Source organism: Onychomys torridus, chromosome 4, assembly GCF_903995425.1.
Source record: "Onychomys torridus chromosome 4, mOncTor1.1, whole genome shotgun sequence".
Lineage (NCBI taxonomy): Eukaryota > Metazoa > Chordata > Mammalia > Rodentia > Cricetidae > Onychomys > Onychomys torridus.
The window spans coordinates 106,517,038-106,539,647 of NC_050446.1; the positions used below are offsets into that span (position 1 = coordinate 106,517,038).

The window sequence follows — 22,610 nt, forward strand, 5'->3', positions numbered from 1 at the left end:
CCTCTAGAACTGGAGTTACCACAGGATGCTGTGAATTAAACCTGGGTCCTCTAGAAAAAGCAGCCAGGACACATAATGTTAAGCCATCTCTCTAGCCCCAAAATTTTTAAGAGAAAGAAGAGCATTTCAAGAGAAGCAGATGAAGCCTGGTTTCTAATGGGGATCCAGATTTCATGACAAGTTCCACCTCTGAAACCAGGTTCTGTCTGCAGAGCCGCAGGAGGAACAATCGCTCAAGAAGCTATCCACCCATGGCCTAGAGGTGCTACAGGAAAGGATGATCACCCTACAGAGGTCAAGATATTCACTTATGCTCAGCTAGGGGAAAAAGTAGAGCCTGTGTACAGCAAAATGTCAGCACAGTGCTTACTTTGTTTGCTTGTACAAAATCCTTTACACACAAAGTCCATCAGCAATCTTCTTTGTTGTTCTCTGTATGTGTGCACATACATGCATGTGCACGTGCATTAGAAACCAGAGGTTCACAGTGAGTATCTTCTCAATTGCACCCCACCTGATGTTTTTGAGACAGGGACTGAACCTGGACCTTAGCATCTCAAGCTACACTGGCTCCCCACTGAGCCCCAGGGATGCTGGGGTCACATAGGCCTTCTGCATACAGCTCTTTATCTGGGTTCCAGGAGATCAAACTCAAATCCTAATGCTTGCAAGCCACGCACTCTATGAACTGAGCCTCTCCCAAGCCCAACAATCTGTATTTCTGACCTATACACATCAGATGCTTTACTGCCAAGTCTGCTGAAATCTTCCAGCAGAAACTGCTTCCCCATACACTGTTTAAATAAAGCTGATAAAAGCGTCTTTTGCCTTTCCATCTTAGCTATCCCCCACGCCCTGCCCGGCTCCAGCTGCCATCTACATTGACCATGTATCTCTAGTTCCCAGGTTTGAACTCAAAGGGCCACCTCCCCAGAAACATTCCTGAATTGTCCCTTCCTTTTCTACATTTCCATGGCACTTGGCATCAATCCACTTTCCCCAGCAGGCAGGGCAGAGATACAGTGGCAAGTACATAAAAGGCAGTCACAGTTTTTAAGGAAACAACTTTTTTAAAGGGCATTCTAGTCACACGGAGAAAAACAACATTTTTCTGCTGTTCTCCAGGTTTATTCAGGGAAATCTTGTGGCTGGAACCTGAAAGGGGAGGAGAGGTAGGACCAGAATTAAAATATAAATGTAGCTTAAGGTAGAGTGCTTTCTTTGCATGTGCAAGCCCTGAGCTTCATCCCTAGCACCTGAAAACACGCAAACAAAATCAATGTTAATCTTCAATCATCACAGAAGCCCATGGAAAGCTAATTGTGTATGGGTGTGCATGGAGAATGTTCAGGAATGGAGATGTGTGCACACTAGTGAGTGTGGAAGCCAGAGGTCAATATTGGTGTCATTCCTCAGGAAATTCCCACCTAGTTTTTTGAAACAAGATCTCTCATTGCCCTGGAGCTCCTGAGTAGATAGACTAGACTTGCCAGTGAAGTCCCCAGGACCCACCTGCCTCCACCCCACCAGCAGCGGTACTAGAAATATGCACCAACATAGTTAGTTTTTCACATGGGTATCAGACTTGGGTCCTCAATCTTGTATGGCAAGCACTCTGCAGACTGAGCCATCTCTCAATTCTCCTGAATAAACACATTTTACATTAAAATTTAACAATAGAGTACATAATAGATGCATTCATTCCAGATGCAAATATGATTTTAACTCCCTTAAAAATCCTGGTAGGGGTTGTTGTCTCCATTCCAAAATACAGCAACTGAGGCAAAGAGGTTGGTGTGTCCTTGCCAAGAGCAAAAGTGGGCTAGGCAAGGACTCTGAGAACACAGTAGGCACTGTGCTCCCATGCAGGCTCTGTTCCTACAGAACAAGGCTCTGCACTTCCTTCCCCTCTAGAGGGCCGACTAGGTAGGGTTATTATTGCTGTGATGAGACATTATGACCAAAAGTAAGTTGGGGGGAAGGGGTTTATTTGGTTTATGCTTCCACAGCACTGTTTATCACTGAAGGAAGTCAGGGCAGGAACCTGGAGGCAAGAGGTGACACAGAGGCCACGGAGGGTGCTGCCTTCTTTTGGCTTGCTCCTCATGGCTTGCTCAGCCTTCCTCATAGAACCTAGGACCACTGCCCAGGGATGGCCCCACCCACAAGGGGCCAGGCTCTCCCCCATCAATCACTAACTAAGAAAATGCCCTATAGCCTTGCCTACAGCCCAGTCTTATGGAGGCAATTTTTCAATTTCTCCTCTCCAGTGACTCTAGCTTGTGTCAAGTTGACATAAAATTAGCTAGCAGAGGACCAGAGTTGGATTTCCAGCACCCACGTGGGGTAACTCCAACTCTAGGATGCCCTCTTCTGGTCTCCAAAGGCACTGCATGCATGTACACACAACTTTTAAAAAATCATTTTTTAAATGAAAAACAAAAAAGAACAAAGCTCTGAAGACTGGTAGCCATTTTGGAACAAGCCAAGGAAGGCCAAATCCCGGCTTTATTGTCAAGAAGTACAGACAGACAGTTTTCTCTTTTTCCAGGTCTCCAATGCCCTCCCTCTTTCTAACATGAAAGAGGCATTGGAAGCTACAGAAAGTTTAGGAGAGCTGTCCCGCTAGCCTGCTCTGTTGTGCTGGCTCCTCTCTTTGCAGCGCCAGGGCCCTCTCTAAAGGAGGTCATCAGTGAACTCTGGGATCACCTTCCACGTGTCCCCCCGCTGCCGAGAGGAGCCATGTGTGTTAAAAGAAGCATTCCTGACACTGCCCAGCTCTTTCTTTGAACTCTGAGTTACTCTTTGGATCACACCAATCCACTGGGGAACATTCCCATCTTTTCCTCGTGCCTCAGACATCAAAGACAAACTCCTCCTAATCCCACAGATCCCCCCACTTACTCACACTCTATTCATGTGTCCGCCCACTTCTGCAGGGGTTTGTTCCCTTGATCAGCTGCCTCCCCTCTTGCAGATCTTTGTCACTGTCCTTCCTCTGCCTTCCCTCCTACCTGGACTGCCACTCCCCAAAAGTCCCCTCTCATCTGCAGACTCTCCTTGATGAGGTAAGGGGTCGATGACAAGGCTTGCCTAAACTGCCTAGGCAGGGACTACAAGCTTTTAACCCCAGGTTAAAAGCGATTATAAAGTGATAGGAAAAGCAAGGCTTTCTCTAATCTTCCATGAAGGAGCCGAGAACCATGTTGCCCATTTTCCCCCTTGCAAGGGATAACATACCTCCTCAAAAATACCTTTTAAAGTGGATTTTTTTCCCCCAGAGGCACACAATTCTAAACCCAAGCTTCCAAAAACCTAGGGCAAGAGGACAGTCATGGCAACATTACAAGATCCTATGTCAATAATAATAGTAACAAAACAAAATTCACCTAACAGAAACTGTAGTCACTTAGAGTCAGACACCACAGTGATTATGATTTTTTTTTTCCTGTACTCAACCAAATATTTTTAAGACCTAGAAAAACTTACAAGGATTTAAAAAAAACTGATGTACTCCATTATAAAGAGGTCCCAGCTCTTCATGAAATGTGTTATTTACATTCCTTTTTATTTATATACTTGCTTTTCTCCAAAGCCCTAAAAGGCTCTAAAAATGAAAACAGACAAGAACCCACAGAACTCTGCCAGTCCCGAGCTGAGCGTGGAGGAAGGAAGAGCGGAAGCAAAGCATCCGGAGCTGGCTATGCCTCCTCACCGCTGCACAGCCTGACGGGTCCTGTCCTGACTCTCACACGTGTAATGAGGGCATGGCCTTCTGAGAGCTGCAGGAATGCTAATGCCCGCTTACCAGTATTGAATAATGCCTGGCAACACTGAGAAAGACGGGACATTTTCCAGTAACACAGCTGGATAAACTTGAACTATAAACTACTCACTCACCTATAGTCTCTCTCTCTCTCTCTCTCTCTCTCTCTCTCTCTCTCTCTCTCTCACACATACACACCACAACACACACACACACACACACACACACACACACACACACGCACGCGTGCATGTGTGTGTGCATAAAACACTCACAGAAAACTGGCATATGGCCAGACATACTCACACACACAGATAGGTACATACATGGTCACAAATGCACACACAGACATGTTCAGACACACAGTCAAGGAAGCCTCAGAACTCATGCCCTAAAGCAGAGCTTCTGTACCAAGTAATGGTCATACCTTCAATTGGAGCCTCAGTCTGTCTACAAAGTTGTCCTGGAAACTGCGGGACCCACCACGCTTGTGCAGTGCTGTGCCTGTCCTGGGATACAGCAGGAGTCACTTTCAGGTGCTGAAACAATTTCGGCTCTTATAACCCACACAAGCTGGCCAAAATTGTATAACCAACCGCACCTCATCAGAAATGCTATTTGTATTACACAACAGCCACCGCCTGGTTACAAACAGTTACTGCAAGCCTCTATTATGGTCTGGAGATCAGTCTTGCAGCAGGCTTCTTCAGAGCAATCTGGATGTTCTATTATAGAACCCAAGCAGCTGCTGGGATTGTATTTCTCAAACCCAAACAAAGAAGAGAAATTAAAATCTATCTTTTCAAACAGTTCACATGAGCAAGTCTGCCCATGCTGCTGCCAGCTCAGTGAAAAGGAGGATTAGTTTTATTCACTGGCAGTTTTTCTTTTCCCCAATCAGGAGCCCAAAGACATGAAACTGCAAAACTCACGTGATGTCAAGGTAGGACCCCATCATTAAATAATGAGCAAAGTCAACAACACTGAACACGAAGAACAAACCACACACCCTGAGTCCCTGGAGTCTGGCAGACAGGCTCTAAGTGCATAGTCCCTGAAGAGGAAAAGGCTGCACAGGCAGCCAGACTGTCCTTCCTAGTCCTGACTCCATCCCAGGCCCGGCACAGGGTGGGCAGGAGCAGGTCCACTCTGGGATGTGCAAGCATCAGTCTCTGTCTCTTTTAAATGACTGCATTCCTCCAAAGCAGAGGACACTAGACTCCGGGGAGAGGCAGGGAGGCAGGAAAGGCTCTGCTCGTAACACTGCACACCTGAGAGAGGGGCCCTGAGCAGAGAGAAGAACCAGGAGAAAAAGAGCTAAAAGTGCCACTCATTCACACAGCCTTGAGGAAGTGGGGTGGGGAGGAAGCCATGGGACCAGAGGAGAAGACACCTGGACACTGGGGAGAAGGATGGAGAAGACCTGTACAGGCTCAGGATGGCAGTTCACTGCCCAAAAGGCCCAGAACACAGTCGCCACACAGCACCACCTGAGGGTCAGTCCACTCCGGGCCAAGCACCTGTCTGAATGCCCCGAGGCTCCCAGAGAGGACTGACTACTCCAGAGATCTGGAGAAATTCCAGGCAGAGAGAGAAGGCTGTAGAGATAGACGGCTCCATGGTTAAAAGCACTAACTGTTCTTACAAAGGACTAGAATTCAGATCCCAGCACCCATATGGCGGCTCACAACCATCTGTAACTCTAGTTCTAAGAGGTCCAACTCTCTCTTCTGGCCTCTGTGATTACTGCACATGTGATGCACATACATGCAGGCAGGCAAAACACTTCTAAGCATAAAATTAAAGAAATCTTTGAACAATGAAAATGGGGGGGGGGGGGGGGAGAGAGAGAGAGAGAGAGAGAGAGAAAGGGACAAGCAGATAAAGCTAAGACATAATGTTGACAGTATGATAAACCTAAGACATAACAGTAAACGAGAAAGGCAGCATAGCACCACAAGGGCAGAGAGGCTCACGTAGAGTCAGGAGAAAGAAGCCTGTGTCTAGACAGCCAGAGATGAAGGAGACTCTCAGGGACAAAACATCTGCTTTCAATGGAGCTTTATCCCATATACCAACTTTGGGTCAGAGAAAGACCTCATACACAATGGTACCTGTGTCACACAGCCAGAGTGTCTAGTAAGTGATGCTCGGGTGGCATCCTCTATGATATGCATACAACCATGTTACCTAGGGATGCACCTCAGAAGCTGTCTCCTTTATTAAGTATAACATGACTATATTTACTATCATTGCCCCAAGATTTCATGAAAATATGAAATGCCATTACACAATAAAATATGAACATAAGCCAGTGGTGGCGGCGGCTGCTGCTGCTGCTGCTGCTGCTGCTGCTGCTGCTGCTGCTGCGGTGGCGCACGCCTTTAATCCCAGCACTTGGGAGGCAGAGCCAGGTGGATCTCTGTGAGTTCGAGGCCAGCCTGGTCTACAGCTCGAGATCCAGGAAAGGCACAAAGCTACACAGAGAAACCTGTCTCAAAAAACCAAAAACCAAACCAAACAAACAAAAATAGAGTTGGGAGACAATATATAAGCAAGGGGATTTCCTTGCCTTGCAGCATATAGGGATCTACTAGTGTAGGGAATGAAGTTAACATTAACAGAAAGGAACTGTACACAATTTAAAAAAACAACAGAGCTTCATCCCTAGTGATCAGGGAGCATTGGTGGGAAATGACCGTGAGCACGTCACAGTGAACATTGATGAATGCCCTCAGAGGCAGCTTCTGTGTCTCCCATTATCTAACTATAATGCCTGCGATGGTTGGTCTTGTCAACAAACCTAGATATATCTGGGAAAGTAAATCTTAATTGAGAAAACGACTCCATCGGATTGGCCTATCCACACATCTGTATGGCATTTGCATGTTCTTGATTAGTGACTGATGTGGCACCCACTGTAGGTGAGGCCACCCCTGGGCTGGTGGTCCTGGATGCTGTACGAAAGTAAACTGAGCAATCCATGATAAGCAACCCAGTGAGCAGCACCCTCCGCGGCCTCTGCATCAGCTCCTGCCTCCAGGCTCCTGTCCTGACGTCCCTCAGCGATGGACTGGCCTGAGACAAGCCCTTTCTCCCCAAGCAGCCTTTTGTCATGGTGTTTTACCACAGCAACAAAAGACTAAGACGATACCAAAAAGAGACAAAAGAACTATAAAGACTGGGTAACAATTAAAAAATATGAAACCTTGGCAGTTGCAAATGCTTATTGCTTACAAAGCACCTGGATCTGGCTCCCAACACCTACATGGAGGCTCACAACCACCTGTAACTCATGTCCAGGGGATCTCTCACCAGGGGTTCTCCTCCACGGGAACCTCCATTCACATGTCATATACTTACACAAGACAAAAATAAATATGTATTTAGCAAACAGGACAGTGAACCCAGGAGAGATGCCCACAGACACCTCCAAGTCCAGTTTCAGGGTATCTGATGCCCTTTTGATCTCTGTGGGCACCTGAACTTAAATTAAATGCATAATCCTCCAACACACATTAAAAAAAAAAAGCTATTTAAAAGCACAAATTAAGAAACAAAGCAAAAACTCTAGAAAAGCCAAAAGATGTCAAATGAATCCAAATTCTCACATGGACTCACAGAATGAACTCACAGGACCTCCCTGACTGGAAGCTGTATCCACACTGCACCTGTGCTGAGGGGAAGCTGGGCATCCAGCAGGGCTCCTGCTAATCTCCACAGTGGGCTTCTGCGCTACTCAAGTCTGCTCTGCTGTGCACTTAAAACTCCATTCAAGTCTCTCTCCTTAAGAGTCAAGTGAGAGGCTCCATTCTCAGCAACTATGTAAGGTTAAATTCAAGGTAGAAATGAGGGAAAACCATTAAAGACTAAACTTGAACAAACACAAAAAGATTTGTCAGAAATTACCAGCAGTTAGCTGGGTATGGTGGCATATGCCTTTTTTTGCAGCACTCTGGAAAGGGCAGGTGAATCTACAGAGCTAGTTAGTTCCAGGACAGACAAGGCCACACAGAGAAACCGTGTCTCAGAAAAAGGGTGGGGTGCAGGAGGGTGTAAGTAGAATCTGAGAAGCTAGAGAAATGACTTCGTTGGAAAAAGGCTAGCTCTGTGAACCTGAAGCCGGAACTGGATCCTCAGAACCCATTTACAGGTAAACGGCCAGGCATGGTGGTGAGTGGTTGTTACCCCGGCACCAGGGAGGTAGAGAGAGGAAGATCCCTAGGGTTTGCTAGTTTAGCCTAACTGGTGAACTACAGGCCAGTGAGAGAGACCTCTATCTCAAAGGAAATAGTAATCTTGGGGACAGCACCCAAAGTTGTCCTCTGGTCTCTACATGCATGTGTTCACACATGTATGCATACACACTCAGATGCATCTTAAAAAAGAAATAACTACATAATTGAAAATCTCATTTTATTAATGTAAAGTCTTTTTTGTTTTCTTTTTAGGAACTAAGCTAGAAAACGTATCAAGTGATACATAAGACAAACAAGTTACATTACTTCTCATTTTAAACATAAGTATTTTTGTAAGTGTGTGTTCAGGCCACAAAACTAGAAGGAGACCTATGGGGTGGGGTGGTAAGGAGGAGAGATGAAAAGGTAAAGGAGCACCTGTGATTTGAAAGCTGAAGTGACCACTGGGGCAGAAGGGCACAAACAGGGGACGAGGACTGGGAGACGACACAGAGGAGCATTTGGGGTGGGATGAACGAAACTGCCATGGGAAATTGCTATTTTGTATGTTAATTAAAATTTTAAATAAAAAAAAAACAAACAAAACTAAAGTCTGTTTGGTTTGATTGTAACTTTCCAAGCAAATGTTATAATGCTGACATTTCCTGCTCTGCTCTTGCTAAGCTGACAACATGAGAGATTCAGGATTATCAGATGAACAAAACTATGCTAGCTCCTTGATGAGGGGAGGGAGAAGCCATAAGCACCAAAAGCAAAGCAAACCTGACCTAACCACTACCTAACAGCACCCTCTAGTGCTATAAAAATTAATTGGCACTGGTAACAGTTAAAAAAAATACAGTTTGTATTTGTGGCTTCTTATAAAAAATAATGTGTCCATAGGTGTGTGAACTATGTCAGGATCTTCAATTCTATTCCGTTTATCAGCATGTCTGTTTTTATGCCTATACCATGTTGTTTTTATTATAGTACAAGTCACCTTTGGGGTGGTGATACGTCCAGCAGTTCTTTGATTTTTCAGGATTGTTTTAGTTATCCTAGGTTTTTGTTTTACTACGTGTAGCTGAGACTTGTCCTTTCAAGATCTGTGAAGAATTATGTTGGAATTTCGATGGGGATTGCCTGGAATCTGTATATTGCTTTTGGTAGGATGCTATTTTTTCAATATTTATCCTCCTAATCCACGAGCGTGGGAGAGCTGTCCATTTCTTTATATTTTCTTTAGTGTCCTAAGATTTTTATTATATGTCTTTCACTTGCTTGGTTTGAATTATTCTAAGATATTTTTTCCCATCTGAAATGTAATTTATTAGAATTTATTAATAATTTATTAAAATTTCTTACAGTAGTGTAATTCCCAAGACTTTTTTTATTGACAATTTTTTAATTTTTAGTTATCTGAATTTTTCTAAAGTAAAAGCCAGAAATACGAACTGAAGAAAAAAACAGCATCTTCAAAAATGGTCAAACTGGATGGCTATATGTAGAAGAATCAAAATAGAACCATACTTACCAAACTGCACAAAACTCAACTCAAAATGGATCAAGGACCTCAGCATAAGGCCATATACACTGAATCTGATAGACAGGAATGTGAGGAACAGCCTTGAACTCAATGACACAGGAAAAAAATTCCTGAACAGGACACCAATAGCACAGGTATCAACAACAACAATTAATAAATGTGAGCTCATGATTTCTGTATGGCAAAGGACCCCCTCATACAAAGCATCTGGACACATAATGGGGAAAGATTTTTACCAACTATGTATCTAAATAAATACTCAAAATACTGGACATCAAAAAAGCAAATAATCCAACTTTAAAATGAAGTACAGATCTAAACAAAATTCTCAACAGAGAAAAAAACAAATGGCTGAGAAGTACTTACTGAATGTGCCTCCACGTGGGAGGCCTTGCCTTTTTGAAGGGAGTGGGAGATGGGTTGGGAGGGGAGGCTGGGGGTTGGAAGAAAGAAAAGGGGATCTTTGGTGTGTAAAATGATTGAAATTTTTTTCTTAATAAAAAAAAGAAATTAAAAACAAAAACAAAAAAAATACAGAATTTGCCAGAGCAGGGGCCACAGTTTAGGTAGAGTGCCGGAGTGCTGGCCTATGTGCAAAGCCTGGGACTGAACGCCAGCACTGACCTGGAGGTCCTCCGCCCCCCCCCCCCCCAGCTGAGGACCAAACCCAGGACCCCAACCCCTGAACTCCAGCACTGGAAAAAAAAAAGCTAAAGAAAACTTAGGGGTTGGGGATTTAGCTCAGTGGTAGAGTGCTTGCCTAGCAAGCGTAAGGCCCTGGGTTTGGTCCTCAGCTCCACAAAAAAAAAACCACATTTATTTTGTATCGAACTTACTTTTGACTACTAGTTTCTGACTCAGGTAGCAGCTTCTGTCTTTTTTTTGTGGAGCTGAGGATCAAACCCAGGGCCTTGTGCTTGCTAGGCAAGCGCTCTACCACTGAGCTAAATCCCCAACCCCCAACTTCTGTCTTATTAACAGGAAATCCTTACCTCTCATTCAGTTAAAAAGTCAACTAGTGGGGTGGGGATTTAGCTCAGTGGTAGAACGCTCAAGCACAAGGCCCAGGGTTTGATCCTCAGCTCAAAAAAAAAGTCAACTAGTACCTAGGCTCTGAAGCTGAACACAACCACACAGCCAGCATCTTCCAGCACATCATGAAGCTAGACACACCCAGTTCCGGCCAATGGGACTGGCTGGGGGAGAGTCTCCCCTTTTTATGGTTCTCTTCTTGCTGCCTGCAGGGATCATTCAGGAATGAAGCAGAGTGTGTTTAAAAAGAGCATGGGGCCAGGCAGTGGTGGCGCACGCCTTTAATCCCAGCACTCAGAAGGCAGAGCCGGGTGGATCTCTGTGAGTTCGAGGCCAGCCTGGTCTACAGAGTGAGTTCCAGGACAGGCTCCAAAGCTACAGAGAAATTCTGTCTCGGGGTGTGTGGGGGTGGGGAAGAGTGTGGGGGCAGACTGTGAGAAGAAGTTTCTATTTCATTATTTGGGTATATTAAAACCCAAACTATTCCCCACCCACACACGTGCAAAGACACATTTTATACACAAAGCAGTCTGAGGGCTGGGAATGTAAAATGACTACCTAGTCTGCCTGAGGCCTCAGGTTCAATCCCAGCACAGTGGAAATAAAAGAAGGAAGAAATTTCATAGTCCCCTCACCCCCAATAGCGCCAGGACTCACACATACCATGGAAGCACCTCTGAGCTATACCCCCAGCCCAAGAAACATTTACTCTTTTAGTCAACCATAATGATCACATTTCAAAAACAACGAAACTTCACATTTAAAATAAATGTAGAAATGAAACCTGGGCAGAGAACTGATAAAACTCTATCAAACCTGGGGGTGTGAGGAGGAAAAGCCGGGGGGTTTTCCTTCCATGGGGCAGATGAAGGGTCACAGTGAAGGGCCGGTGTCTAGATGAGAAGAATGGGTTCACTGTTAGTCTTGGCTATCAGACTTACTGTCTTCCTTGACACTCAAGGCTGGCCCCTGATGACTGAGAATGTGTGCCTCCCGGCACCTGAAGAATTCAAGCCGCACGGTGGAAATACAGCTCAGCCACAGGGAACAGCCTCCTTCACTCAAGACTCATGTTGGTGTCTGGGTGCATCGGCAGAAGGGAGAGTGGGAACCAGCGTTCACCAGGGCCCTGGGCCCTTCTCCGCTGAGCATTTGCAGCAGGTAACTGCAGTGTGGGTCAAGCACAGGGCAAAAACCAGCTTGCTCTGTGAGCTCCACCCTCTACCTGTAGGCATATCACTTCTTTTTTAGTAATGAAACAGGATTCATCAAATTAAACCATATTCAAAACCTGTAGGGAGGAGGGGGTCTCATACGTTGGTATATGGTGATATTGAAATGAGGAACTGCCTCACATTCTCACACTTGCAGAGATGTTTACAAATATCTACCATTAATCTAACCAGCAGGTGGGAGGGCAGGAAGTCAGGGGAGTGTGTATGTCGTGACCTCCTGAACTAAGAAGTGGAGGTTAGGGCTGAGAGTAAGGCAGCAGACGAACAGAATGGTATACAAGGAGCTTAGGGGAAGGGAAACTACATAAAAATACATATTGAGGTCTAATTAAACACAGAACTTGTAAATGAGTGATTCAAGAATGTCATCTTATTACCTAGTTTATCTCCAGTTGTACTCAACAGACCAAAAAAACCTCACAAAAATAGATAAATGAGAGCTGGAGAGATTGCTCAGCCATTCAGAGCATTTGTTGTTCTTTGCAGGGTACCCGAGTTCGGTTCCCTGCACCCACTTGTAACTCCAGTTCCATAAGCACCTAAGTGCCTCCATGGGCACTTGCACATACACATGCACATACACATGCACATACACATGCGCTTTAATAAAATAAACAGATAGATAGATAGATAGATAATAGATAGATAGATAATTAATAGGCCTGACCCACTGAAGGAGTTTGTAAGTAAAGAAAGTCTGTTTCTGGTCAGACAACAGAGATGTAACCTCCCTAGAGCCCACAGGAAAATAAGAGAACCAGAGACCAGCCAAGGAAAAGGCTACACCACAGGACCCGTCAGAAGAATGAGGGTGACCAAGGACAGGAGGCTCTGTAAGATCAAGATCCCGAGATGTCACCGGAGAGCTGCCATGAGCGCAGGTCAGGTGCACTGAAGAACACTGCAAGTTCAAGGCACGGTAGCAACTTAGTTGAGACATCATCTCAAAATAAAAAGGGAAAAGAGAAAGGGAGCTGAGGATATAATTTGGTGGTAAAGGGCCTGTCCAGCACACCTGAAAAACCTAGGCACCTGATGTATATGCAAATACAAGCATATGTACACAAAGCCAGATGTGTGGCACACCTATACCCATGCACAATAAATAAGAGATCCAGAGTATGATCAAGAATTGTCCAGGGGGGCTGCAGCATTTCCCCAGTAGAGTAGCAGCTGAGCCCTACTGCACTGTGATGTACAGAGGTTGGCGTCTAGCCCTTGAGGACCCTCTCTTTGCCTTTTGCTTTACCTGTGTTCTTGTCCCTTTCCTTTCCTGGTGTCTTTAAGACTCATCAGCCTAATTGAAGGCCCACTGGCCTCTAGTCTCCCCCCTCCTCTCTCTTTGTGCCGAGGATTCAACACATTACTGATAGGACTGTAGTTATGTGTGGCATTCTTCAAAAAGTAGGTATATCACTTATAATTCAACCAACAAATAATTAAATTACAAAATGATTCTAGCAGGAAAGCACATGTACAACACTGCTAGTTAGAGCAGGCTAGACTGGCAGCTACAGTGTTTCTAGGAGTCCATCTGACATCAACTAAAAGTACTAAAAACACATTTTAAAGGATTTATCCTAGTTTAAAATAGAATACACTCCATTTTTTCATTGAGACTCTTCACTAAAATACTGCCTATTATTCTAAAGGCAAATAGGAAAACATTAATGTCTAAAAATAGAGAAATGCCGGCCAAATTGTGGAAACATGTAATATATACATATTTTTTAATAGGTTAAGGGCGCTGAAGAGACGGCTTGGAGGTTAAGAGTATTCGCTGCTCCTGCAGAGGGCCCAGTATTAGTCCCCAGAACCCACAGGGCAGCTCACAGCCATCCCAACCCCAGTTCTAGGGGTCCAACCTCCTATTTTGACCATTGTGAGCACCAGGCACACACACTTACATATACATTCAGGCCAAACACTCATACACATAAAATGTAGATAAGACTTTTCCCTGTTCCTTACACCAGCTGGGGGCAGGAACCACCTTAGTTGCTGAGCTCAGAAGCAGCGCTTCCCGTGCAGTAAGACACTCTGCTGTCCAGGAGAGCAAAGGAGGGGGCTGTATGGATGTCCCTCTACTCCTGAGTGGCTGACCTTATCCAAACACCTAAGTTCCAAAGTTTAGTAGCTAAAAATGTAATATCCAATGGTAGACTGTTCAGTGTAGATTATTGATTGTAACTAATTTTACTTTTTATTTTATTTAATGTAGCTACCAGAAAATTATGTGACTTCTATTATACTTGTATAATTTATCTCAAGAAAGAACATACCGGAAATGAGAAAAGAAAATGCTATTTCAAAGCACACGTCAATGTGATCATAATCACACTACATGTTAATGAGTGTGAGCCTCTGGGGCTGGAGAGATGGCTCAGTGGTTAAGAGTGTGCACTGACCGAAAGAACCAAAGTTCAGTTCCAAGCACCCTCAAAGAGTGATTCACTACTACTACTAACTACCAAGGGATCCATAACCTCTGGCCTCCATGGTCCCTAGACTCATGTGCACATACCCTCTCCTACAACACACACATAATTAAAGTAAAACATTTAGAGAAAGAGTTGGGATGTGTGGTTGGCACAGGCACGCCTTTGATCCCAGCACTAGGGAGGCAGAGGCAGTCTTTGTGGGTTCCAGGCCAGCCTGGTCTACAGAGCTAGTTTCAGGATAGCCAAGGCTACACAGAGAAACCCTGTCTTGAAAAACAAAAAACAAAAAGAAAAAGAAAAGAAAGGAAGAATAGGGAGCCAGAGAGATGACTCAGCAGTTGTGAGCATTTGTTGCTCTTGTGGAGGATCTGAATTCGGTTCCCAGTAGCCACATGACATTCCACAACCATCTGTAACTTCAGTTCCAGGGGATCTGATGCTCTCTTCTGATCACTGCAGGCACAAGGCATGCATGTGTTGCAGATACATACATGTGGAAAACAGAGAGACATATTCATGCATGTGACATTAAATAAAAATAAGTCTAAAAAAGACTATATGAGTATATGTCTCAATTACTTTTCTTTTGCCTTGACAAAACACTAGAGCAAGGCAACTCAGAAGAGAAGACATTTTATTGGGCTCATGGATTCAGAGGGTTAGAGTCCATGGTGGCTGAGCACCAGCAGGAACAGCTAAGTGCTCACCTTTTAAACTGCAACTGAGAGGCAGAGAAAGAGCTGACTGGGAATGACAGTCTTTTGACATCTCTAAGCCCGCCTCTGTGACACACCTCCTCCAACAAGACCTCACCTCCCAATCCTTCCAAACTTCTACCAATGGGGACCAAGTATTCAAACATCTGAGCCAGGGTTGGAAAGATGGCTTAGAGGTTAAGTGCACTGGCTGCTCTTCCAGAGGTCCTAAGTTTCCAGCAACCTGACATGCAAGTGTACATGCAGGCAGAACACTGTATACATAATCAATCAATCAATCAATCTTTTTTTTTAGTCTAAAAAATCCTTAGACATATCTCACAAACATGAGCCTATGGAGGCCATTCTCATTCAAGACACCACAGTATTTAATTTTCTGATAACTTGATTTACACATACATATATACACACATGCACGCAAAGGCACAGCCCCATATCTTAGTTCAAATACCACCAAATCCTCTTATTCAATGACTCTCAACTTTCCTAATGCTGAGACCCTTTAATACAGTTCCTCATGTTGTGGTAACCCCCAACCATACAATTATTTTCATTACTTCATAACTGTAATTTTGCTACTGTTAGGAATCACAGTGTAAATACCTGATATGTGGGATATCTGATAGGTGACTACCTCCTCCCCCAAGAAGTCGAGACCCACAGGTTGGGAGCCGCTGTTCTAACTGCTGTCTACAGTCAGTCTGTATGGAGGTAGCAGATGCATTAGCCTAAGCTTTGTCACAGAACTGGAGCCAGGGTGCGGGGCTAACAACAAGGAGCCTCTGTTAAAGAACGCGGCAGGAGCTCTGCTAGAAGCTGGAATCTGCACAGGAAATCTAACAAAACACCAGGCCACAGGGAAACTACTGTTCAAATCCAGACAAGAAGCTGCTCCACTTCAGGTTACCCAGCAAACCTAAAACAATACCTATATTTGAAAGGGGACAATCATTAAGACTGAACACATGGGGTTGGGGATTTAGCTCAGTGGTAGAGCACTTGCCTAGCAAGCGCAAGGCCCTGGGTTCGGTCCTCAGCTCCAGAAAAAAAAAAAAAAAGACTGAACACACTGGAGGCATTGTCCACACCATGGCTTAAGGCAGGGAACAACTCAGACCATTTATATAAACAGTTCGTCTTAATCCAGCATCAGCTTGCTGATTTTAAAACATTTCATCTGCAGCTGGAAAAGTCCTGACCTTCCTGTAATCTCCTTCATGGCAACCATTACACAACCAGCCATCTTCCTCCTCTCCGTCCCGTACAAGTCACCATCAGTGTTTACATGTGTTCTTGAAACTACCCAATTTCTTTGGTAAATATTTAATTATCTTGTTGCTAAGAATCAAACCATAAACAGTACAACATTTTTATATAACATGTTTGATAGTGAGAAAGTAAGAGGGTGACGTCAACAGCACACAGACATAAACCCCAAACAAACAAAATCCCTGACACAGTAAGGTCTCGGGAACAGACACTGATAGAACTGATGTGGTTGGAGCTGATACCCACATCCCCTGCATCTGTAGTCCTAGCTGCTTCCACAAAGCTCCTCACTCATGCTCCTGGCCCCAGACACGCAGATGTCCTCAGCTGTGAAGCCGAGTACTGTGCTGTCATCTGCCTGCTCTCAGTCAGAGATGAAAAGGCTGTTCCGGAAGAGTTCGGGCATCTCAGGCTCGGCACTGACAGTCTTAAAGCAGATGGAATGAATGAGATGAGTCATTCAGTTTCCTGACTGTGAGGGTGGTCTACGCACAAAAGTGGCAATGGACCAAACCTGAAGTAGTTTCTCATCTAACTAGCCAGTCTGGAGTGAATAAGAGAAGCACACGCATACAAGCTACACCAGTCGTATAGCTGGACTAGAATCCTAAAGCAGGAAGTTCTCATGAAAGTCACGGCAATCCCAAGCCTAGCCACAGTACACAGAGCAAACAGAGGAAGACAATCAATCCCTCACAGGGTCAGAAGCCTTAAGAACCGTCTTCAAACAGAACACAGCTTTGGGAATCCTGAATTCAGAGTTCACTGCAATCATCGCAAGGAAGATGGAGCGGCTACAAGGCCAGGCGTGGTAGTTCATGCCTTTAATCCCAGTATTTGGGAGGTAGATCTCTATGAGTTCAAAGCTAGTCTGGTCTACATAGTGAGTTCCAGACTAATGTGGTGAGACCCTGTCTCAAAAAAAGGAAAAACAAAAACCAAACAAACTAAGTATGGTTTCCAATGTGAACTGCTTCTAGAAAACTCTCCAAACCAAAACACAAGCCAGAGGTAAGTCCTTCTATGAACAATTACCATGCACAGCTGTGGACACTCAACGCCATATCAGAATCCCTAACACAAGAAGGCCATGGAAACAGCTGTAGAGCGTTTTTGTTCAGGGGTAAAAGCAAGAAACAGAAGCCTACATATTTTCAACCTAAGCACATTTTTTTTCTTCCTAATATTTTTTAAGTATTTAATTTGAGATGTATGTGTATGTGCTTAGTGTATGTCTGTACACCACATGCCTGCCAGAGCCTGCAGGTCAGAAGAGTGGTTGACTGGATGTCCTAGGATTGGAGTTACAAGCACTTGTGAGCCATCATGTGTGTCAGGAACTGAACCTGGAAAATTTGTAAGAGCAGTTTTTACTCTTAACTGCTGAGCCATCTCTCCATCCCTATTCCAAATATTTTTGATCCCTTTCTGGTTGAATTTGTTTTTCCTTTTCTTTTTTTTTTTTTCCGAGACAAGGTTTCTCTGTGTAACTTTGGAGCCTGTCCTGGAACTCACTCTGTAGACTAGGCTGACCTCTAACTCACAGAGATCGGCCTGGCTCTACCTCCCGAGTGCTGGGATTAAAGACGTGTGCCACCACCACCTGGCACTGGTTGAATTTGTAAAAGCCACAGATATTGAGCAAAGTATGTAAGACTCTTGCCAATTTGGGGGTGGGGGTGGGGGTGGCTAGACAAAAAACAATAGGTTAAAAAAAATTAGGAACAGAAATAAGTAAGGAAGTGTGTGTAGTAGTACATATCTTTATCCCAGTACTCTATTTGGAAGACAGAAGCAAGTAATCTCTGTTGAGTTCTAGGCCAGCCAGAGCTACATACATAGTGAAACCCTGTCTCAAAAAGCAAACAAAAAAGAAAGAAAAAAAGAAGGGAAGGAAGGGAGGGAGGGAGGGAGGGAGAAGGCAGGGAGAAAGGGAGGGAGGGAGGGAGGGAGGAGGAAGGGAGGGAGGAAGGAAGGAAGGAAGGAAGGAAGGAAGGAAGGAAGGAAGGACGGCCAAAGAAATGGCTTAGTGGTTAAGAGCACTTTAAAGACTTAAAAGTTGCCGGGGGCGGCAGTGGCGCACACCTTTAATCCCAGCAAAAACAAAACAAAACAAAACAAAACTTAAAAATTTTATGTGCTATGTCCAACAATCTTACTGCTAGATCATTCTTTCCCATAAGAAATGCTGTTGCAGCTGACCCGAGTTCATGGGTGCTCACAGATTCTGGACTGACAGCTGGGGACCCTACATGGGACCAAACTCGGGCCTCTGAATATGAGTGACAGCTGTGTCTCAGTCTGTCTGTGGGCCCCTGGCAGTGGGACCAGGACTTATCCTAGGTACATGAACTGCATTTTTAGAGCCTATTTCCTATGGTGGGATACCTTGCTCAGCCTTGATGCATGGGGGAGGGTCTTGGTCCTGCCCCAACTTGGTATGCCAGCCTGTGTAGACTCCCCAACGGAGGCCTTCTCCCTATGAGGAGTGGATGGGGAACAGGAAGTGGGGGAAGTGAGAGAAGAGGAGGGAGGGGGAACTGTGGTTGGTATGCAAAAGGAAAGAATTTTTAAATTAAAAAAAAAAGAGGGAGAGAAAGAAATGCTGTGGTAGTATCATTTGTAACATAAAAACCAACCAAATTAGGGCTCAGCCTGGTGGTACAGAGTTGTAGGTCCAGATGCGTGGGGCCACAGAATTCAAGGCCAGGCTGGAACTCGTTAGTGAGAGAGACCTCGCCTCCTTTTTGTTTTTTTTAAAATGGGGGTGGGTGCTGTGGGCATGGCTCGGTGATAACGCACGTAAAAGGCTATGGGTTCAAGTCCTCGTACTGAAACAAACAGACAACATTATATCGTCCCCGAGCTTTTGAGAAAGTAGAAAAGGTGGCAGGAATGATATCTTTTGTGGTATGTAAGAGCTTTAATGCCATTAATTAAAGAGCAAAGTGCTAGGAAGGGAGAGAGCACTGCACTGCCATGGTGACCCCAGGACAGTCAACAGCAGCACACTCAACAGAGCTTTGCTAATAAGGACAGCCAAAAGCAAAACAAACATTTACCTCCTACCTTGTAATTACCACGTGTCAAGACTGACTGTACACGTTTCTTTTCTAATCTACTTATCTACTGGAGGGCTCTAGCAGGCCCAAGCATGGCAACCGTGGCTCTGGCAGGTCTTGCCCTTCCCCCACTCCCTCTTTCCTGGCTAGACCAAGAGATCACATTCCTAAAGCTAGCCCCAAGGTCTATTCCCTTATTGGCCCTCCCTCCTCCTGAGGCTGACTACCAAGGCCCAGCTATCAAAGTATTGAAGTCCAGCACTCACAAGTGACAGCTCATGCTGGCAAGGATGTGGAGCAAAGGGAACACTCCTCCACTGTTGGAAGGAGTGCAAACTTGTACAGTCACTTTGGAAATCAATATGGCTATTTCACAGAAAACAAGGAATCTATCTACCTCTCAAGACCTGTAGTAGCATGTACCCAGAGGACGCTCCATCCTATCATAAGGACACATACTCATCTATGTTCATAGCAGCTTTATTCATAATAGCCAGAAACTAGAAACAACCTAGATGTTCCTCAACTGAAGAATGGATAAAGAAAATATGGTACATTTACACAATGGAGTGCTACTCAGCTGTTAAAAACAATGACAGCATGAAATTTGCAGGTAAATGGATGGAACTTGAATTATCCTGATTGAGGTAACCCAGACCAGAAAGACAAATATATTAGCTGTAAAGTGAAGAATAATCAGGCTACAATCCACAGCCCCAAAGATGCTAGGTAACAAGGAAGGCTTGGAGGAGGGGGTGAGGGGTGGCATGGGTGGGACAAGGATTTCCCTGGAAAGGGAAAATAGATTTGTGGGTGGACTGAGGGTAGGTGGGGTTGGGAACAGGATGGATGAAGTGGGGTGGGGAGTAAATACTGGGAGAAACGACTGGAATTGGGGGCAAGGTGGAAACCCAGTACAAGCAAAACTCCATGGGATCTACAAAAGTAACCCTAGCAAAGACTCCTAGTGATGGGAACCCGGAGCCTGAACCGGCCATCTTCTGTAACCAGGCAAGGCCTCAAGTGGAGGGATTGGGACACCAACCCAGTCACAAAACCTTTGACCCACAGCTTGTCCTGCCTGCAGTGTTCTGGGACCAGAGCCTAGCAGAATCCTCAAAGATGCCAGAGAGACTTCATCCAGCAAGGATGGGAGCAGATGCAGAGTCCCACAGCCACACATTAGGCAGAACTCACGGAGTTCTGTGGAGGAAGAGGAGGAAAGATTGGAGGAACCAGAGGGGTCAGGGACACCAAGAGAACACAGCCCACAGAATCAATTAACCAGGGCTCATGGGGGCTCTCAAAGATCAGGGAGCCTGTAGGGGTCTGACCTAGGTCCTCCGAATATATGTTATGACTGAGTAGCTTGGTCTTCTTGTTGGGCTCCTAACAGTGGGAGCAGGGGCAGTCGCTGACTCTTTTGCCTACTTATGGGACCCTTTTCCTCCTACTGGGTTGCCTCAGGCCTATCTATAATCACAACTACATGGAAGTCTGAAGCAGGAGGCTCACAAGTTCAAGGACTGCCTAGGCTACAGAGTAAGTCTGAGGCCAGCCTGGGATACATAGTAAGTTCAAGACTAGTCCCAGCAACTTAATACCTTGTCTCAAATAAATAAATAAAAATTAAGAGCTAGGGATGTAGTTCAGTGGTTGGAATATTTACCTAGCATATTCAAACCCCAGTACCACCAAAACAAAAATTCTCTGTTGAACAAAATATCCCCCAACTCACTTACCAAGTTTCTCTGTATAACCCGGGGAACTCAAGAGATCTGCCTGCCTCTGCCACCACCAGCTAGAGCACAAAATTTTCAAAGATGGTATTTCAGAAAAATACCTATAAAATCAGTTTTTCTCTCAGCTGGAATTTCTTTGTGGATTTAAACTTCCTGCCCTTAGCACAGGACTTTGACTGGAAACACCAAGCCTGTTAAAGCAGTGCTGGCGAGTTTCTCAGAGTGCACTGTGCAACTGTCCTTCTTGATTCTTAGTTTATTGCTGTTACCTGCTATGGCCATTAAATACTGAACTTCAGCCTAAGTATCTGTACAGAAGAAAAAACACAGTTCACATAGAGCTGTGAATTAATTCTGGTGCTTTCACAACCCTCGGGACCATGTTGGTCCACATTCTAGAGGTAAAGGGGTTTCTTTCCTGTCAGGTCTTAGAGCAGAGTGATAAAAGTAGGGGTCAGAGCCCATCAGGACAGCAAAGCCCCTGTATTTTCCATGTTGCCCAAATACTACCACAATCAAGCTTTAGTAACACCCTGAGGTAGGTAGGTGCTTCTCAAAACAGTTTCACTCCGCTTCTATCTCAAGCTAAAGTATGGGCAGCTGCACACACTCCTCTATATTCATTAAATGGGACACGTGGTTGGACTGTCCCCTCTAAGAGCATGCATCCAAACACTTGTTCCTCAGCTGGTGGCACTGTTGGGGGAGGTTATGGAACTTTCAGGACACATCACTGGGGAGGGCTTTGACAGTTTATAATCCCAGCCCACCTCCAGTTTGCTCTCTACTTTCTGTGTGTAGTTGGAGATACAATCTCTCAGCTTCTTGCTCTGACCACCTGCTACCATGCCTCTGCCATGACTATGGATTCTCCCTCTGAAACGCTAAACCAAACACCCCTCTTCCTTCTATAAGTTGCTTTGATCATGGTAATATATCACAACAACAGAGAAGTAAAATGCACCTGTACATATATTTACAATAAAAACCCAGAGCCAGACTCAGCGGCCATCTCAGGCACGGGGGGGGGGGGGGGGGGGGGGGGGGTTCAGCCCTAGCCATGAGCCTGGCCCAGAGGAGTGAAGAAAAATGCTAGAGGTTTAGCATCAGCATTTACCAGTGGGCTAGAGGTAAATAAGCACAGAAATACCAGAGTCTGACCTTCAATAAGCCATCGTGAGCCTGCCTTCCCCCGACCTCCAATTTCAGAAACACTAGCCTCTGGATGGATAGATGGAAGGATGGGTGATGGATAGAAAAATTTTAAGTGATTAAAATATGAATGAAGAAATGTATTTGTTTCCTTTTTTAAAACAATGTGCTGTATGCAAGGTCAAAAATATAATTTACTAAAATAAACCTTCGTAACTGTCAGAAAAGAGGCACAATGTAGCAGCCTCCACTAAAGATTGTTCAAGAGGTATAATGGGGTGGCAGGCACTGAGCCTCCGAGGTCCCGAGTGCTGCTGCCAGAGCCCCTGTGAAGCAGCTGCTGGCTGTTTGTAACTGTGACCCTCTTTTTCCTCCACAAGCACTAGCACACATGGCACAACTCACAGACACATAGGCATACATGAAAATAATGTTTAAAGTAAAACTAAGTGTATGGATAGAACATGAAAC

The 22,610-nt window shown here is 44.9% G+C and overlaps 1 protein-coding gene across 3 annotated transcripts in view; it reads right to left on the reverse strand.

Moving 5' to 3' along the window:
- The window catches only part of Slc23a2 (solute carrier family 23 member 2), a 98,808-nt gene that overhangs the window by 58,129 nt on the left and 18,069 nt on the right, over positions 1 to 22,610 (reverse strand). The window contains exon 1 of one of the 3 annotated variants that reach the window (XM_036183560.1): positions 4,194 to 4,350. The exons of the other annotated variants lie outside the window; for them this stretch is intronic. The gene's annotated coding sequence lies outside the window, so the exon portion shown is untranslated. Of the gene's footprint in view, positions 1 to 4,193; positions 4,351 to 22,610 lie in introns of those variants that run through there. 3 annotated transcript variants of the gene reach the window in all.